The sequence below is a fragment of the Pelophylax lessonae genome (genome assembly GCF_965119305.1).
Source record: "Pelophylax lessonae genome assembly, chromosome: 1".
Classification (NCBI taxonomy): Eukaryota; Metazoa; Chordata; class Amphibia; order Anura; family Ranidae; genus Pelophylax; species Pelophylax lessonae.
This window is the reverse complement of record NC_138768.1, coordinates 865,944,864-865,965,224: the sequence shown is the minus strand read 5'-3', so window position 1 is coordinate 865,965,224 and position 20,361 is coordinate 865,944,864. Positions and strand designations below refer to the sequence as shown.

The following is a 20,361-nucleotide window of genomic DNA, read 5'->3' as shown; positions in this document are numbered from 1 at the left end:
TATGTTGTATTCTGAATAAAATATTGAAATTTGAAACTTCCGCACCCTTGCATTCTGTTTTTATTCACAATTTGTACAGTTTCCCAACTTTTTTGGAATCGAGTTTGTGATTTTATATATATATAATAAAAAAGAAAAAATATGAATAAATTGAAAAAAATAATAATAATTATCATACTTTCACCAGTTAGTGTACCTGATCACCGCCACACCAGTTATGTGATGATGCTGTACTGTACTGGTGACAGTATGTAAAATAATGTAAAACAAATTGTGAACAAAAAATTATTGTTTTAAATTTTTTAATTTTCCAAAAAAATTCTGACAAAAAAAATTACCGCTTCGAAAAATTAACCATGCCTCTTACTAAGTACCTTGGACTGTCTACTTTTTAAAAAACGGGTAATCTGAGGGGTATTTGTACTGTCCTGGCATTTCCGGGCCATCAGGATTGATCGATTTTCAGATATACTGTATGTGGATTCTTTCCTACAGACTAAATAATATTTTTTTTAACAAAGTAATGTAGCAGAATTATGTGTATATATATATATATATATATATATACACAGTATATATTAAAAAAAAAGAAATAAATTGAAAAAAATAACTATTATTATTATTTTCTTACATACTTTCACAGGATTGATAGATTTTCAGATATACTGTATATGGATTCTAAAACTTTCCTACAGACTAAATAATATACACTGATTTGTTTTTTTTTTTTGTTTTGTTTTTTTAACAAAGAAATGTAGCAGAATATAATATAAAAAAAATGAATAAATTGAAAAAAAAAATTATTATTATTTTCTTACATACTTTCACCAGTTAGTGTACCTGATCACCGCCACACCAGTTATATGATGATGCTGTACTGTACTGGTGACAGTATGTAAAATAATGTAAAACAAATTGTGAAAAAAAAACTTTTTTTTTTAATTTTCCAAAAAAGTCTGACAAAAAAAAAAAACAGCTTCAAAAAAACTTGGCATGCCTCTTACTAACTAAGTACCTTGGACTTTCCAAAAAAGGGGATATTTGGGGGGTATCTGTACTGTCCAGGCATTTCCGGGCCGTCAGGATTGATCGATTTTCAGATACAGTATGTGGACTCTATAACTTTCCTACAGACTAAATATACACTGATTTGGTTTTTTTTTTTAACATAGAAATGTAGCAGATTGCTCATACGGACACTATTTGTGTCCCATGCTCAGGACACTTTTACTTGACTTGTCAGTGTACAACATGTTGTTACGTATTTGTAACCAAAAAAAAAAAAACAACCTGTGTGTTATATTTTCATGCGCTCATTAGAGCAAATGTTTGTAAACTCCTTTTTTTCTTACTCTTTAGTGCCCATTCACACTAGGGTGACTCACGAGGCGACTTGTGTCGCCCCAGGTCGCTTGACATAACCAAACCAATGTAATTGAATCAGTGCCGTCTTAATTTCCGCTACTAAGGTCGCTCCGAATTCAGAAAAGGGTCGGGGACTACTTTGAGGCGACCAGTGATCCGACCTGTCCCATATACCTCAATGGGAGTCGCCTCCTTATCTTAATTGAAGCGACTTGTCATCCGACTTTGCAAAAAAATGGTATTGAACAAGAAAAGAGCATCATTTTTATTAAAACATGAATATGTCTTCTGTCAACCTGGCCGTTTTTCTTGCAGGCATTTATCGGGCATTTTTTTAGGCAGGCGTGTCATTTTTTGTATTTAGTGTCTGGGGGGTCTAAAAAGTGTACCTGTCAAGTTTCAGCTCTGTAGCATGTCCAGAACCCCTAAAAAACAGCATTTTTCTTATAATTTTTAGTAGAAAACTAATGCAGTGTCTTTCCAGCTGTCTTTTTCTTTTTTTTTTTTTTCAAAACATCATATTGTGATTGGCCAAATAAAAAGTGGCGCTAAGTCGCGCCGAAGTCGCGCCAAAGTCGCGCTGGAAGCGACGCTACTTTAGTGGTAGCGGCAGTGTGAACCAGCACTTAATAAACTATTTTGATGGGGAAAAAAAGAAAGGTAGCAGAATACATTTTGGCCTAAATTTACGAAGAAAGATTATTTACTTGCAAAATGTTAAAACAGAAACAAAGAAAAACGTGTTATTTATTTATTTATTTTTTTTCCTTTTTTCATTTATTTAGCAAAAAAAAAAAAAAACAAACTAAAAACCCAGTGGGGATTAAATACCACCGAAAGAAAGCTCTATTTTATGAAAAAAAAAAAAAAAAAATATTAAAATGTCATATGGGTACAGTGTTGCATGACTGCCCAATTGTTATTTAAAAATGTGACAGTGCTGAAATCTGGAAATTGGCCCTGGGCCAGAAGGGGGTGAAAATATCTGGTATTAAAGGGGTTAAAGTAAAAAAAAACCATGAAGGAAATTCCCCAATCCTGCAGGGAAAAAAAAACTTTCAACATCCACCATCTCCAGTGACTCGCCTCCAGCAAAGAGACCGGCCAGACCCTCCTGACCCCAAAATAAATAGAAGGTCAAAAAAATATTTTGAGAAGCCTTTGATGATGTCACAAGGAAGGGATGGGTTGGCCGTGGGCATAGACTGACTGATCTCCACTCCCAGAAGAGGAATTTGGGAGAGAAAAATGACGGTGTACTAAAATGTATTATTGTTTGAATACTGTTTGTTCGGGGGCAGGTTTTTTGCGCTATAAACAAAAAAAGAGCAACAATTCTAAAAAAAACAAAAATAAAAAAAAACAATATTTTTTACTTTCTGCTATATAAAACATTCCCAATAAAAAAAAAAAAATAAATCAATTTTTTTTTCATCATTTTAGGCTAATTTGTATTCTGCTACACATTTTTGGTAAAAAAAAAAAAAAATATCCCAATAAGGCCTCTTGCACACTGCAGCTTGAAAAAGCTCAGTACAGCTTTTTTTTTTTTAACTAAGCTAAAATACAGCCCATTAATTGTAATGTGCCTGTGCACACAGGAGCGTAAACAAATGCCACGCATTCTTCAGTTAAAACAAAATAAAAGAAATGTTCATTTTTGGTCAGTAATTTACGCCTCACGCAAATATGCGCGATTGTGCACAAATGTACGCAAATGACATTTTACATAATTGCACAAAACAAGAAAATGAGAATACGTTTCTGCGCATCTGCGCAAAAATGCACGCATGCGCGCGAAATTGCGCAAACGCATATGCGCGAAAATTCACACAAATACATAAAAAAAAAAAACAGATGAAAAGTAGATGCTCAAACAGAAGTATTGTATGCAAGAGGCCTATGTGTATATTGATTGGTTTGCGCAAAAGTTATCGCGTTGACAAACTACGTGAAGATTTATGTAATTTTTATTTATTTATTTTTTACTAGTAATGGCGGCGATCTGCAATTTTTAGCAGAACTGCGACATTGCGGCGGACAGATCGGACCCCTAACTGACATTTTTTAAACTTTTGGAGGGACCAGTGACATTACTACAGTAATCAGTGCTAAAAATATGCACTGTCACTGTAATAATGACACTGGCAGGGAAGGGGTTAACACCAGGGGTGATCAAAGGGTTAAATGTGTCCCTAGCGGGTGCTTTCTAACTGTGTGGGGGATGGGCTTGCTGCATGAACACCGAGACCAGTGTTCCTAAATAAGAGGATCCCTGTGCCCATAACTGACAGAATAGCTGTCTGCGGTGTGTACAACGGCAGACAGCCATTCTGTCTCTACGGGGAGTGATCGAGGGTGCCCAGCAGACATTGCAGCTGCCGGACCCGCTGATCGGCTTCCCCTGTGGCCAATGGGTGCGTGCGCCCCTGCTAGCGGTCCTGCAAAGCGACGTACAGTTACGTCATTTCGCAGGACAGAGTCGACCTGTCGCAGTAAAACTACGGCAACTTGTCGGCAAGCCGTTAAATTGCAATAGCTGGAGAACTACTGATCAAATTTGGAATAGGGCTTGGGTTAAGTTCCACTATCCCGAGTCTTTTTCCCCTCGTATCCCCTATGGGGCAAACCCATCCCTTCCCCACATGAATAGCCCCCCAGATCCTTAGGGTATTGGGCTACTAGAAGAGTGGTGGGTTTGAAGCATATATCGACTGAGGGGTGCTTGAGAACTTTTCCTGATCTCGAAGCCTCCTTTGATCTACCTAATTGGATGTTCTTAAGGCATCTGCAGCTTTCGGCTTGCTTTCCACCGGCAGTTTCCCTCTCCGATTACATTGGATTGTGACCCTATTGATCAGGGGTCTTCAAACTATGGCCCTCCAGTTGTTCGGGAACTACAATTCCCATCATGCCTAGTCATGTCTGTGAATGTCAGGGTTTTCTAATGCCTCATGGAATGTGCAGTTCCGCAACAGCTGGTGGGCCATAGTTTGAGGATCCCTGCGGAGAGATTGCTGACCTCCAGGGTGTTGGATAAACCCATGTCTTCCACCTATCGATGACATATGCAACTAGGGTGGACCTTATGTATCAAAAGTGGCATGCTGACATCCCTGACCTAGAGGAAGATGACTGGCAGGACTGCTTAGGTTCTATGATCTCAGCAAGAGATAGGTTTATTCAACTTAAGTTTCTTCACATGGTCTATTATACAACCCAGAACCTATCAGCCATCTATTCCTCTGTTTCCTTGGCTTGTCCACGTTCTCAGGCCCCTGAGGCATTCATTTTCCATATGGTGTTGTTACACCCTTCCCCTCAGTTGTTCTGGACACAAGCTGTGACTGACATTAACTCTGTGTGTGGGTTGACTCCAGGATTGGACCCAAGGACTCTGCTTTTGAATTTTTTTGAAGACCCTAATATGAGTAGATGTGTCAAACTCTTCATTTATTATACCTCCTTTTATGCACTTACTTCTCTATTGGAAGTCTGCTCAGCCCCCTACTGCCTTGTCGCCTCCCCATTCTCCTTCTTACTACCCCCTTTTTTTTTTTCCTTTCTGTTCTTTTCCAACCCCCCCCTCGTTTAATGTCCTCCTTCTGCTTTTAAGTCCTGCTAAGAATTCCTCTTGTGAAGTTAGGTGATTACACTTGTTTTCCTTCATTGCACAGTACCTACGTATGGGGTCCTTATTTGTACTTGTATCTCCGGGGTTCATGTTAAACAGTCTTTGGATAAGTAGACTTTGTACCTTTTCTTTGCTTTGAACCCCTTGAATGCTACGTACCTTGTTCATGTATAAGTGTCTGAAAAATTCAAATAAAGTTCTTTATTACAAAAATTGTAATAGCTGCCTGTCCTTTCTTTATTCTGGAAGCCTAATCTATGGCAACAGGATCGCTTTGACCGTTCAACTTTTACCATGGTACTCCTATGCCTATTGGTGGTGGAGGAACAGAGGTGTCTCTTTGTTACCATCATACACATTTTGGCTTCATCAGTAGAAACAGTCATCTCAGATGAAGCACACCCGCGTAGGTGCCGCTAGTTTGATAAGCCCTGTGAAACTGCTTTTATTTCCAGATTAATTACTATGCCACCTCAAAAAGGCAGCTTTACACTGCCACCAGAATTCTGGAGTGACCCTGCTAGGTCCAAGTCTGCCTGCAGGACTTTACAATAAAAAAGGGGAAGCAGTTTTAAAGAACTATGGGTGGCGAGATCTATCCAGATTGCTGTGAGATTGAATGGGGAAGTCTTAGGATAGTTATTTCTGCTGGCTTTTGTTGGGGCCCTTATGGTGGTGCACAGCTGGTGATGTTTGATGGCTTCCATCTGCAAAAACTGTCCAGCAGTGGAAATTTGACACTGAAAAAACACAACTTTAACAGCCAATCTGTAACTTTCCCAGTCATCTACTTTATTGTCCCTCTGGCATTCCTGACAAAGGTAGCCAGGTTTTCAGTGGTTATAAACATTTTTTCCCTCTTTGGAAGCTTTGCTCTTTACCTGTGATACAAGGAAGGGTAATGGATTGCCTTCAATGCTGAGCTGCAGTGACCATTTTGAGGAAGGCCATGAACAATGCTCGGCTATAGAGTGTCTTCAAACGTGGGGGTGGCCGTTTTAGGTGAGCGGATATGTATGCTGGATGGATTGTGATTGGCTGAAGGAGGACACAAGAGGCTATGGACTGCTGTGCGTCCTGGCACAACCAGAGCCTGCTGGGAGAAACTCAAACTTTTGGGTTCTGACGGTGTTGCTCCCACTGGGCTCGGTAATGGGATTTCAGGTGCCTTCTTAAGGCAGTTGTCCCTAGGTGAGTGTTGGGCTTACCGCGACTTATGCGTTGACTGCAAAGGCTGCAGATGGCAACACTGTTGTCAGCAACGGACACATTAAAAAAAGCCCACACTGCGGAGCCATGTGCCGGCGTCCTGGGAGCGCCAGATGTGACTGTACATGGTTGATGGCTTGCTCCTGATACATTTGCAGTCTGCTTTGTACCCCTTGTGCAATGCAAGTTCTGCCTGCCTCTCCTCCCTATCTGCCGCTCCGCCAGTCCGCCAGTTCTACAAATAATTGGCCAGTAACTGTTGTCACTGTGTGTAGCACAGTTAACACAGCAAAAGAGGCCAAATTTTTGCAGGACTAAAATACAATCTTAGAAAAGTATACTGTTAAATAACACCCCACTTCAATATGTGGTATTGGGGGGCCACTGGTTTATCACATCAGTTGTTCAAAAAATTGGCCAGTGAGTTTGGCACTGTGTGTAGCAGACTTAACAGCAAAAGAGGCAATATTGTTGCAGGACACAAATACACTTGTAAAAGTTTACTCAGATAACACCCGGCTTCAATATGTGGTATTGGGGGGCCACAGGTTTATTACAACAGTTCTACAAATAACTGGCCAGTAACTGTTGTCACTGTGTGTAGCACAGTTAACACAGCAAGAGAGGCCACATTTTTGCAGGACTAAAATACACTCTTAGAAAATTATACTGTTAAATAACATCCCACTTCAATATGTGGTATTGGGGGGGGGGGGGGCACTGGTCTATCACACCAGTTCAAAAAAATTGGCCAGTGAGTTTGGCACTGTGTGTACCAGACTTAACTGTACAGCAAAAGAGGCAATATTGTTGCAGGACACAAATACACTTGTAAAAGTATACTCAGATAACACCCCACTTCAATATGTGGTATTGGGGGGGGGGGGGGGCATTGGTCTATCACACCAGTTATAAAACATTATAATGCTTTTGTCCTGTGTGTAGTGTTGCTGCAGCAACGCTCAGTCACACCACACCTGTCACAATGCGGCACAGTGCACAATAATACTACTAATCCACTATAATATGCTTTCTACAAAGTATATTATACTGTGGATTACCCCCCCCCCCTTTTTAGTGCACTGCACAGCAATACCAAAAGATTTGCAGCCCTTTAAATGACTTTTGTGGACATTAACAGAGCGATTTGTGTGACTGCAGCCGATCTCTCTAACTGCCCCTAAAGCACCGACTGGATACCTGCCCCTAACCTGAAAAGATACTAGTAGACCTATACCCTGAAAAGGACTTTTGTGGATCTTCACAGCGCTATTTGTGCCTGGCAATCTCTCCCTCATGAGCACAGCAGACCTTTCCCTACGCTGGCAAAAAGCAGAATGTGAAATGGTCGACAGCTCAGGTCTATTTATAGGGTAGGGGGACTGTCCATGTGCTGTAATGTTTTAATTGGCTGTCCCGTTCCACCTGACGGCTGTGTCATGGGTCAAAGTTCTCCCCAATGTAAACTAATATGGCCGCCGCGAACAACGCCATGTGTTCGCAAATTTGGCGGGTAGCGAACAAGCAAAATTTGCCGCGAACCGACCGCCGGGCGAACCGAAAGCCCATCTATAGTCCTGTGTCCAGTGCTCTGTGTATTAAGCAGTTCTGTGCCCAGTGCTCTGTGTATTATGTAGTCCTGTGCCCAGTGCTCTGTGTATTATGTAGTCCTGTGCCCAGTGCTCTGTGCATTATGCAGTCCTGTACCCAGCGCTCTGTGTATTATGTAGTCCTGTGCCCAGCCCTCTGTGTATTTTACAGTCCTGTGCCCAGCGCTCTGTGCATTATGCAGTCCTGTGCCCAGCGCTCTGTGTATTATGTAGTCCTGTGCCATTTGCCAATTAAAAAAAAAAATATGTCCCCGGATTTCATTTAAAAAATCTGGTCACCTTAGGCAAGGTGTACCTAATAAAGTGGCGGGTGAGTGTATTTTCTTGCAATAAACGTCCCCTCTTCAGCCTGGGGGTGTCGTAGATCATGATGGTGCTTACAGAGTGGTGGGCCCTGGGAAGAGGGGATCCGAGAAAACAGCTGCCTCTTCAGGGGTAATCATTAGACAAAGATTTGTGCAATACCCCAACATGACCACAGAGGTCCAATTACTTTCCATCAGACTGAGCTGATGTAGTGCTTTGTAGATACTTCAATGCCCTTATCACAAATAATAGATCTCTATCACTTTAATTACCCTTTTATGTTGTTTTCCTAAACTGGAATTGGCAGGGGATGAAGGTCATCCAGGAAACACACTTCAGAATCCAGACTTCCAGATTCAGAAATACATTAATTGTTAGCTCTGTTGCCCAGAACAGCAGCATTATTTTGCCCCGGGGAGAAAAAAGCTTTTAGTGAACTGAATAAATTGTCAGCTCCTGGGCCTATGATAGCACGGTCTCTGGTAAAAGAAGGAGCCTCACTCAATTTCCAGCTTTTTACAGGTATGGAGGCCATACATGTACAGTATCTCACAAATGTAAGTACACCCCTCACAGTTTTGTAAATATTTTATTCTATCTTTTCTTGTGACAACACTGAAGAAATGACACTTTGCTACAATGTAGCATGTAACAGATGCTCAATAGGGTTTAGATCTGGAGACATGCTTGGCCAATCCATCACCTTTACTCTCATCCCAAAGTGTCAATATTTTGTGTGGCCACCATTATTTTCCAGCACTGCCTTGACCCTCTTGGGCATGGAGTTCACCAGAGCTTCACAGGTTGTCACTGGAGTCCTCTTCCACTCCTCCATGATGACATCATGGAGCTGGTGGGTGTTAGAGACCTTGCTCTCCTCCACCTTCCCTTTGAGGATGCCCCACAGATGCTCAATAGGGTTTAGGTCTGGAGACATGTTTGGCCAGTCCATCACCTTTACCCTCAGCTTCTTTAGTAAGGCAGTGGTCATATTGGAGGTGTGTTTGGGGTCATTATCATGTTGGAATACTGCCCTGCGGCCCAGTCTCTGCAGGGAGGGGATCATGCTCTGCTTCAGTATGTCACAGTACATGTTGGCATTCATGGTTCCCTCAATGAACTGTAGCTCCCCAGTGTCAGCAGCACTCATGCAGCCCCAGACCATGACACTCCCACCACCATGCTTGACTGTAGGCAAGACACACTTGTCTTTGTACTCCTCACCTGGTTGCCTCCACACACGCTTGACACCATCTGAGCCAAATAAGTTTATCTTGGTCTCATCAGACCACAGGAGATGGTTCCAGTAATCCATGTCCTTAGTCTGATTGTCTTCAGCAAACTGTTTGCAGGCTTTCTTATGAATCATCTTTAGAAGAGGCTTCCTTCTGGGATGACAGCCATGCAGACCAATTTGATGCAGTGTGCGGCGTATGGTCTGAGCACTGACAGGCTGACCCCCCACCCCTTCAACCTCTGCAGCAATGCTGGCAGCACTCATACATCTACAGTATTTCCCAAAGACAACCTCTGGATATGACGCTGAGCACGTGCACTCAACTCCTTTGGTCGATCACGGTGAGGCCTGTTCTGAGTGGAACCTGTCCTGTTAAACCACTGTATGGTCTTGGCCACTGTGCTGCAGCTCAGTTTCAGGGTCTGGACATCAGTTAGCTCAGGGATCCTTAAACTATGGCCCTCCAGCTGTTGCAGAACTACACATCCCATGAGGCATTGTAAAACTCTGACATTCACAGACCTGACCAGGCATGATGGAAATTGTAGTTCCTAGACAACTGGAGGGCCATAGTTTGAAGATCCCTGCGATGGTACAAATCTCAGTCGGTTCAGCAGTGACCAGCCAATATTTGAACCGTATATAGGCAGGCTGATTTTACCCAAGTTGATCGATCGAACAACTTGGGTACAACCAGCCTGCTGAATTTTTTACCTCCCATTGTATTCGGCAGTCAGTACCGACAGTACCGCCGAACGCGACCCACTCAAGCACCCAACTGGGGCTTGCGGCAACGTATCCGCTTGCAGTGCGTTGGTGCAGTGCTTACGAAGTTAACCAGTTCAAGACCGGGCTTTTTTCTGACACTTGTTGTTTGCAAGTTAAAATCAGTATTTTTTGCTAGAAAATTACTTAAAATCCCCCAAACATTATATATATTTATAGCAGAGACCCTAGAGAATAAAATGGAGATTGTCGCAATACTTTATGTCAATCCGTGTTTGTGCAGCGGTCTTACAAATGCAATTATTTTGGAAAAAGTACACTTTTTTAATAATAATAAAAAAAAAAAAAACAGTAAAGTTAGGCCAATTAATTTTTTTGTATAATATAAAAGATGATGTCACACCAAGTAAATAAATACCCAACATGGTATGCTTCAAAATTGCGCACGCTCGTGGAATGGTGACAAACTACGATACTTAAAAATCTCCATAGGGCGACACTTTAAATTTTTTTACTGGTTACCGGTTTAGAGTTACAGAGGAGGTCCAGTGCTAGAATTATTGCTCTCGCTCTAACGATCGCAGTGATATCTCACATGTGTGGTTTGAACACCGTTTACATATGTGGGCATGGACTTGCGTATGAGTTCGCTTCTGCGCGCGAGCACAGAGGGACGGGGCGCTTTACATTTTTTGTTATATTATTTATTTTACTTTTTACTGTTTCACTTTCCTTTTTTTTTTTTTTGTATCACTTTTATTCCTATTACAAGGAATGTAAACATCCCTTGTAATAGAAATAAGCAGGACAGGTCCTCTTTAATGTGAGATCTGGCGTCAAAAAGACCTCACATCTACACTTTATGCCTCATGCACACGGGATGTTATAAAAAAACGCCAGTAACTTTGTAGTGAATTTTTTTGTATTTTTCAGCGTTTTTAAGCATTTTTTTTTTCATTTTTTGGCGTTTTTAGCTAAAAATCACCTCTCTGCTATTCAGTAACTCCAACTTTCCCACAATGCAATGCTTGCCAGAATTGCATCGCATGGGTGTTCATACCCATGTGATAAGATTTGGGTGCCGGGGAAAAAAGGGTCCTACGACACTTTGTTGCAAATGTGGACCCTTTTTTCACTGCATCAAAATCGCATCGCTCAAATTGCATCACATTTGCACCAAAATGTTGTAGGACCCTTTTTTTTCTCCACACCTAATCGCATTGCATTAGGTGTAATGCAAAATATATGGCTTAAATCGCATCTCTCATACATCCCATGGGATGTGCACAGGAATGCGGTGCGTTTTTGGTGCAAATCACATGCGGTGTTCAGCATGCACCAGTGTGACCCCAGGCTGTGTTCCATCAACGACACCTCCAAACACAACCCAGACTTAAAAAAAGCAATGGAATAAAAAATGTCAAAACACGCCAGTTAGCAGCATTTTATAAATAAATAAATACATGTAAAATAAATGGTCACATAAATAATAATAATAAATGAATAAATACATGTAAAATAAATGGTCAAATAAATAAAAATAATAATAGAAATAATAAATGAATAAATACATGTAAAATAAATGGTCAAATAATTAAAAATAATAGGAATAATAAATGAATAAATACATGTAAAATAAATGGTCAAATAAAAAAAAAAAAAAAATAATAATAATAATAAAAAATGAATAAATACATGTAAAATAAATGGTCAAATAAATAAAAATAATAATAGGAATAATAAATGAATAAATACATGTAAAATAAATGGTCAAATAAATAAAAATAATAGGAATAATAAATGAATAAATACATGTAAAATAAATGGTCAAATAATTAAAAATAATAGGAATAATAAATGAATAAATACATGTAAAATAAATGGTCAAATAAAAAATAAATAAATAATAATAATAAAAAATGAATAAATACATGTAAAATAAATGGTCAAATAAATAAAAATAATAATAGGAATAATAAATGAATAAATACATGTAAAATAAATGGTCAAATAAATAAAAATAATAGGAATAATAAATGAATAAATACATGTAAAATAAATGGTCAAATAAATAAAAATAATAGGAATAATAAATGAATAAATACATGTAAAATGAATGCTCAAATAAATAAAAATAATAATAATAAATGAATAAATACATGTAAAATAAATGGTCAAATAAATAAAAATAATAGGAATAATAAATGAATAAATACATGTAAAATAAATGGTCAAATAAAAAATAATAATAATAATAATAATACAAATAATAATAATAATAATAATAATAATAATAATAAATGAAAAAATACATGTAAAATAAATTGTCAAATAAATAGTAATAATAATAATAATAAATAAATAAATACATGTAAAATGAATGCTCAAATAAATAAAAATAATAATAATAATAAATGAATAAATACATGTAAAATAAATGGTCAAATAAATAAAAATAATAGGAATAATAAATGAATAAATACATGTAAAATAAATGGTCAAATAAAAAATAATAATAATAATAATACAAATAATAATAATAATAATAAATGAAAAAATACATGTAAAATAAATTGTCAAATAAATAGTAATAATAATAATAATAATAAATGAATAAATACATGTAAAATGAATGCTCAAATAAATAAAAATAATAATAATAATAAATGAATAAATACATGTAAAATAAATGGTCAAATAAATACAAAAATTATAATAATAAATGAATAAATACATAAAAAATAAATGCTCAATCAAATAAAAATAATAAAAAAATAATAATAAATGAATAAATATATGTCAAATAAATGCTCAAATATAAAAATAATCATAAATAAGTAATAAATAAATTCAAAAAAATTAATAATTTTTTGATTTTATTTATGAAAATATTTAGTTTTTTTGTGTATTCATTTTACATGTATTTATCCATATATTATCACTATTTTGTGTTTTACAGTTTTTCATTTGAGCAGAGAATGTGCACAAAAAAAATGCGCAAATGGTGAATTTCCATTAATTTAAATGGGAATAAAAATACGCTAAAAATGCTCATACCTGCCCGATTCGAGCTACAAAAAAAGCTCCAGTCTTACATGTGCGTGTTTTCTGTGCATGTTTTCTGTGCGGGTTCAGAAATGCGCAAATGTGAATGCATCCTAATTGGTAATGACACCCTAATGGTGGTTTGCTGATGTGTATTTTCCTGCGTGACAAAACTTATTACAAACCTGCCAAAATGTGCAATGTTCCACGACTGAAAAGTTTCTGGAGTTACTCTGGGGAGTTTGTTCAGCGTAGGGTGGTGAATGGGCGGGCCCTATGTGTGATGCGTGTTAAGGCGTAAAAAATGCGCAAACAAAATTGCGTGCGGGAAGGTGTTTTTTTAGCTACACTCAGGTGTGAATGGGATGTGATAGGAAAGAAGGCAGTTTTTAGGCAGCAAGGATGACCAGGGAGGGAGGTGAGGTTTAAAAAAAAAAAAGAAAAAATTGATCCTTCAGCCCTGGTTCACACTGGTGCGATTTGTCATGCGATTTGACAGTTCCAAATCGCATTACAAGATGCATCCCATTGCCAGCAAAATTTGAAAAAGGTTCCTGCACTACTTATTTCTGATTTCATTGCCATTTGTATAGACTTTTGTTTAATGAAGTCGCAAGCCGCGATAAAATCCAAGGTACAAATCGCACTGATCTGCGGCTTTGTAATTGTGGGAAATTAGTGCGATTTCAAAGCTGCACTGGTGTGAACCAATGGGCTTAAAGTACCATTCTTATCCACACTGATGTGACTTCTGTGAGATAACATAGTTGTGCTGCACTATTTTCTTTTTTGTTTCTGCGACTTGCTTTGTAGCAATTAAAACGCCCCCATTGAAATATATGAGATGCGAATTGCCATGCGACTTCAAAATCCACAGTCGCATGACAAGTTGCACCAGTGTGAACCAGGGCTAAGCGTTCTGTGAACAGAACAGCAACAGGTGTTTGTCGCACATTTCATAAACACGTGCAAAGTCGCACACTTTACATGCCACTTCAATACCGGGCACCTTCACCCCCCTTCCTACCCAGGCCAACCTTCAGCTTTCAGCGCTCTCACACACTTTGAATGACAACTGCGCGGTCATGCTGCACTCCACCCAGACGACATTTCCATCATTCAGACAGACAGATAATCGCCACTGTTTTTTTATTTTTGCTAAACAAATGAAATTAAAATGAAAAAAAAAGTTTCTTCGTTTCTGTTATAAAAGTAATTTTTCTCCTTCACTGATGTGTGCTAATGAGGCGGCACTGATGGGCACTAATGAGGCTGCACTGATGAATTGGCACTAATGGGCACTGATAGGCGGCACTGATGAGACTACACTGATGAATTGGCACTGATATGTGGCACTGATCAGTGCCACTGATGGATACTAATGAGGCGGCACTGTTGAGGCTGCACTGATATGTAGCACTGATGGACACTGATGAGGCTGCACTGATAGGCGGCACTGATGGGCACTGATGAGGCTGCACTGATATGTGGCACTGATAGGCACCACTGATAGGCACTGATGAGGCAGCACTGATGGGAACTGGTGAGGCGGCACTGATGGATACTGGTGAGGCTGCACTGATGAGGCTGCACTGATATGTAGCACTGATGGACACTGATGAGGCTGCACTGATAGGCACTGATGAGGCTGCACTGATATGTGGCACTGATAGGCCTACTGATAGGCACTGATGGAAACTGGTGAGGTGGCACTGATGGGCACTGATGAGGCTGCACTGATATCTAGCACTGATGGACACTGATGAGGCTGCACTAACAGGCGGCACTGATGAGGCTGCACTGATATGTGGCACTGATAGGCACCACTGATAGGCACTGATGAGGCGGCACTGATGGACACTGATGAGGCGGCACTGATGAGACGGCACTGATGAGACGGCACTGATATGTGGCACTGATAGGCAATGATAGGCACCACTGATAAGGGACACTGATGGGCACTGATAGGCGGCACTGATGGACACTGATGAGACTACACTGATGAATTTGCACTGATATGTGGCACTGATAAGGTGGCACTGATGGGCACTGGTGAGGCGGCACTGATGAGGCGGCACTAATGGGCACTAATGGGGCTGTACTGATTTGTGGCACTAATGGGCACTGATAGGCGGCACTGATGAGGCTGCACTGATATGTGGCACCGGTGGGCACTGATGAGGCTGCACTGATAGGTGGCACTGATGAGGCTGCACTGATATGTGGCACTGATAGGCAGCACTGATGGGCATTGATGAGGCTGCAGTGATATGTGGCAGTAATGGGCACTGATAGGTTGCACTGATGAGGCTGCACTGATGGGCACTGATGAGGCGGCACTGATAGGTGGCACTGATAGACACTGATGAGGCGGCACTGATGAGGCTGCACTGATATGTTGCACTGATGGGCACTGATAGGTGGCACTGATGAGGCTGCACTGATATGTGGCACTGATGGCCACTGATGAGGTTGCACTGATAGGCAGCACTGTTGGACACTGATGAGGCGGCACTGATGGACAACGATGAGGCGGCACTGATATGTGGTACTGACGTGCACTGATAGGTGACACTGATGGGACTGCACTGATGATCAGTGTAGATGTCCGCTGTGTGGATTTGCGGGTTGTCGTCTTTCCTCTCCTCCTGCACTGTCAGCATGAGGAGATGATTGCTGATAACCGACAAATTCTGTTTACACCGTGATCAGCTGTGATTGGCTCTTTACCCCAATCTGTGATCAGCTGTGATTGGCTCTTTTCACCCGATCTCTGATCAGCTGTGTCCCAGGGACGCAGGGGGCGCACAGGAAGCGCGATCACGGGATGACGCCCATGTACGTCCCCTGGCAATGTGAGACTACGCTGTAGCTGTCTTTCGGGTATAGATTGAGTGGGAAATGGTTAAGAAACGCACAAGAAACGCCCGTTACGCTTGCATTGCGATTCATTGTCAATGGCGCCCCAAATGTGTCAAAAAAAGATGCACGTTTGTTGCACATCAAATGCGAAAAAAACGTGCAGTAAAAAAACAAACAAAGCTCAACACTCAGAAAGGTAAATGAGTTACTTTGACAGATTTGTCGCATTTGGGGGGCCGTCCATTGAGGTGCCCTATGCATGTGGCACAAAAATGAGCACAAACGCACAAAAACGCGGCACGATTTCGCACACTTTCACAGAAACGTAAAATGTGAATGCAGCTTTAGCTCTACTTTTAAGTGAGTTTTTGGCTTGAGAGAATTCCATGACAGAGATTAAAAACGAATATGAAAGAACGCACACAAAGGTATGAATACGCAGACACAAAGGCGCGCTCGTGCACTACGTAAGGAAGGTCGTTGAACATGCGCTCACTATGGGGGAGATATACTATAACGGGAGCGCTCAGAATCTGGTGCAGCTCTGCATGGCAGCCAATCAGCTTCTAACTTCAGCTTGTTCAATTAACCACTTCTGGACCGGAGGGATTTGCCACCGTAATGACCAGGCCATATTTTGCGCTTTGGCACTGCGTTACTTTAACAGACAATTGCGCGGTCGTGCAACGCTGTAGCTAAATAAAATTTACGTCCTTTATTCCCCACATATAGAGCTTTTATTTGGTGGTATTTGATGTCACCTGTGCGTTTTTTTATTTTTTTGCACTATAAACAAAAAAAGAGCGACAATTCTGGAAAAAAAAAAAACAATATTTTTCACTTTCTGCTATATAACATTCCCAATAAAAAAAATTAAAAATCTAATTTTTTTCATCCTTTTAGGCCAATTTGTATTCTGCTACATATTTTTGGTAAAATAAGAAATACCAATAAGTGTATACTGATTGGTTTGCGCAAAAGTTATCGCGTCTACAAAGTAGGGGAAACATTTATGTCATTTTTATTTATTTTATTTTATTTTATTTTTTTACTAGTAATGGCGGCGATCTGCGATTTATAGCGGGACTGCGAGATTGCGGCTGACAGATTGGACCCTAACTGACAGATCAGACCCCTGACCAACAATTTTGAAAAAAAAAAAAAATACACAACAATTTTTACTTTCTGCTATATAATATTCCCAATAAAAAAAAATAAAAAATAAAATCTAATTTTTTGATTATTTTAGGCCAATTTGTATTCTGCTACATATTTTTGGTAAACAAAAATCCCAATAAGTGTATATTGATTGGTTTGCACTAATGTTATCACATCTACAAACTAGGGGAAAGATTTATGTCATTTTTATTTATTTTATTTTTTTACTAGTAATGGCGGCGATCTGCAATTTTTAGCAGGACTGCGACATTGCGGCGGACAGATCAGACACCTAACTGACAGATCGGAACCCTAATCAACAATTTTGAAGGAAAAAAAAAAAAAACACAATATTTTTTACTTTCTGCTATATAACATTCTCCAAAAAAAAAAAAAATCAAAATCACATTTTTTCATCATTTTAGGCCAATTTGTATTCTGCTACATATTTTTGGTAAAAAAAAAGCCCAATAAGCGTATTTTGATTGGTTTGTGCAAAAGTTATCGCGTCTACAAACTAGGGGAAAGATTTTATTATTTTTTTTATATTTTATATTTTTATTTATTTATTTATTTTTTTTTTTACTAGTAATGGCGGCGATCTGCGATTTTTAGCAGGACTGCGAAATTGCAGCGGACAGATTGAACCCTAACTGACAGATGAGACCCCTGACCAACAATTTTGAAAAAAAACAAAACACACACAATATTTTTTACTATATAATTTTTACTATATAATATTCCCAATAAAAAAAAAATAAAATAAAATAAAATTTTTTGATTATTTTAGGCCAATTTGTATTCTGCTACATATTTTTGGTAAAAAAAAAGCCCAATAAGTGTATTTTGATTGGTTTGCGCAAAAGTTATCGTATCTACAAACTAGGGGAAAGATTTATGTCATTTTTATTTTTTTTATTTTTTTTACTAGTAATGGCGGCGATCTGCGATTTTTAGCAGGACTGCGACATTGCGGCGGACAGATCTGACCCCTAACTGACATTTTTGACACTTTTGGGGGGGGACCAGTGACATTACTACAGTAATCAGTGCTAAAAATATACACTGTTACTGTAATAATGACACTGGCAGGGAAGGGGTTAACACCAGGGGCAATCAAATGGTTAAATGTGAGCCTAGAGGGTGTTTCTAACTGTATGGGGGAGGGACTTGTGAGGTAATAATAGAGACCTGTGATCCTATATAGAAGGATCACAGGCGCTATGTGATCATTCCAGAGAGAAGAACGGTCAGATGTGTTTACAACAGTTGATCGGCGTTCTCTTTCAGCAGGGAGTGATCGTGGGTGCCCGGCAGCAATCGCGGCCACCGGCCCCGTAGATCGGCATCCCTGCTGCCTAGTGGCGGCAGACGCAAGCTCGCCCCCAGGAGCACTCCCGCGAACCGATGAACCCATACATCGGTTCGCGCAGCTGAGCCAGCCTGCCACAGTATATCTTTTGTATCTATTTGTATTTATTGTATCTATTTGTATCTATTTGTATTTATTATATCTATTTGTATCTATTTGTATTTATTGTATCTATTTGTATCTATTTGTATTTATTGTATCTATTTTTATTTATTGTATCTATTTGTATTTATTGTATCTATTTGTATTAATGTATCTATTTGTATCTATTTGTATCTATTGTATCTATTTGTATTTATTGTATCTATTTGTATCTATTTGTATTTATTGTATCTATTTGTATCTATTTGTATTTATTGTATCTATTTGTATCTATTGTATAGCTTTGACAATAAAACCTGGAAGCTGATTGGTTTCTATGCAGAGCTGCACCAGATTTTGCACTCTCCAGCTTTAGTAAATAACCCCCTATGATTGCAAGCCTTCGTACAATCACGCCCTTTGTTTGAGATCTCCCTGGAAATTCCAATCTTTTTAGAAGTATCGGCACATATTTTGCAGTCATCAATAGATTGGGATATTGGTGGCGGGGGAAGTCCCAGGCCGGTAAGGTGAGCAGTGTGTGAAGTTGGGATGGGGGGGAGGTATTGTGTGTTGGGGAGGGGGGGGAGGAGTGCAGTGCTGAGTGGTGAGTCACTGGCAGCACTCATGGAAGGATCAGCAGCCCCTCTACAGGAAGATCCCCCCTCCTAACCCAACTCCACACGGCCAGTCCAAGCAGGAGAGCACCGGCCTGGACTACACACGGTACACGGGACTGAACGTGAAGGACTCCGGTCTTTATTCAACCTTACTAACTATGTAACTATGTAAACTGGCTGACGCTTCTCCTCCGGACGTTGCTGCTCCGCCGTCCGCTCTACAGCTGTTGCTGGAACTCGGATACAAAATAACTGCTGAACAACCAAGGCCACACGTCCCATACGGGATTCTGAGGGACCTCCATACGTAGAGGGACTCCTCGAGCAGGACACGGCGGAGAGAGACAGTTAACCAACAAAGGATAACCAACAAAGTAAGAGAGACGTCTTTCCACAACCAAAACAGATCCCTGGAGAGAATACAAAGGACAGATCCTCTAAAGAGGAGAAGGTCCCTCAAAATAGATACAACAAGAGGAAAGAGACCCCCCATACACTGACTTCAGAGGAGAGAGACCTTCACACACCAAGAGAGACTGCCATACATTGACGTCTGGAGAGAACTTCATACACCGATATCCAGAGGGACCCCCATAAAGAAACACCTGGACAGAACAACTCAACAGGAGAGACACCAACCTCCAGAAAAGAGACAGACCCTCTAATACCAGCACCGTGACAGAGACCCTCATACAGAGACACCTCAATAGAGGAGAAAGCCCTATACTTTGAGTTTCAGAGAGGAAATAGACCCTCAATATCAAGAAAAGAGAGAGAGAGGCCCTCATACACTGATACCCAGAGACCCCCATACCGAGACACCTCAACAGATCGTAGATCCCTATACACCGACTTCCAGAAAAGAGAGAGGCCCTCATACACAAGGATCTGGGGAGAGACCCCCATATCCAGATCACTGGAGAGGAGGGAACATCATACACAGATACCTGGGGAGACCCCCATACTCAGCCCCGCAGAGGAGACCCCTGTACGGGAGATCCCCACCATGGATATTATAGCTGGATGACCCCTGGGAAGAGACTAAGGTAACACTTTGGATATCCCTAATATATAACATGCTGCAGATTACTGTTGTCCTCTGTGTGTGTATGTTCAACTTTTATCACAGATTTATA

General features: G+C 40.0%; 2 protein-coding genes across 3 annotated transcripts in view; both read left to right on the top strand.

Moving 5' to 3' along the window:
• LOC309550265 (eotaxin-like) overlaps window positions 1-20,361 on the top strand; it is a gene marked incomplete at its 3' end in the record, with an annotated part of 902,909 nt that overhangs the window by 225,650 nt on the left and 656,898 nt on the right. The window lies entirely within an intron of this gene.
• The window catches only part of IL11RA (interleukin 11 receptor subunit alpha), a 218,711-nt gene continuing 218,381 nt past the window's right edge, over window positions 20,032-20,361 (top strand). For both annotated transcript variants that reach the window (XM_082243026.1, XM_082243024.1), the window contains exon 1: window positions 20,032-20,271. The gene's annotated coding sequence lies outside the window, so the exon portion shown is untranslated. The remainder of the gene's footprint in view (window positions 20,272-20,361) is intronic.